Source organism: Varanus komodoensis, unplaced genomic scaffold (assembly GCF_004798865.1).
Source record: "Varanus komodoensis strain SLA01 unplaced genomic scaffold, ASM479886v1 scaffold1, whole genome shotgun sequence".
Classification (NCBI taxonomy): Eukaryota; Metazoa; Chordata; class Lepidosauria; order Squamata; family Varanidae; genus Varanus; species Varanus komodoensis.
The window spans coordinates 17,219,334-17,219,969 of record NW_025335268.1 but is presented as its reverse complement, the minus strand read 5'-3'; positions in this window follow the sequence as shown (position 1 = coordinate 17,219,969).

Genomic DNA, 636 nt, shown 5'->3' with positions numbered 1-636 from the left:
CATACAGCTAATGTTCTTCTGAGTTCTCATCTCTGTCACTTGCTGATCCTTGGATGCCTCTCCCTTTTTCTCTCATACCCAATTGTTTGCTCCAAGAGTTAGATTTCATTTTCATCTGCATATGGTGCATTTCATCAGTTTCTATGTGGGTGAACAATGCAGAGATGACAGATAAAATCCTCCCTCCCATAGTTTCACCTCTGTGCTCTTAAATTGGAAAATGAGAAAAACCTCGTGGCTTCCTCATGAAGCAGCTTGCTTAATTCAGTCTCATTCCCTGATAGAAAACATTCCTCCCTTATATAAGCAGTCTGCCTGCCTTCACTACGTACCAGATGTTCATGGCAAAATTTAATTGAAGCAACTCTTATGAAAGATACTACCTTAATGAAATTGTTGTTTCTTATTCTCTGGAGCCAGCATAGCAGGACAGCCCTATACGAAGCTGTGAAAACAGGAAAATGGTTAGGCCATGAGTGGAACAAAAGTCCTTTTCCTGGGTCTTGCTCAGAAAGACGCTCCATAGCTCCAGTCAGAATTAAGAGGGAAATATATATATATATATATATATATATATATATATATATAAACATTTTTATGCCGCCCCATTCGCCGAAGCCTCGGGGCGGCTCACAC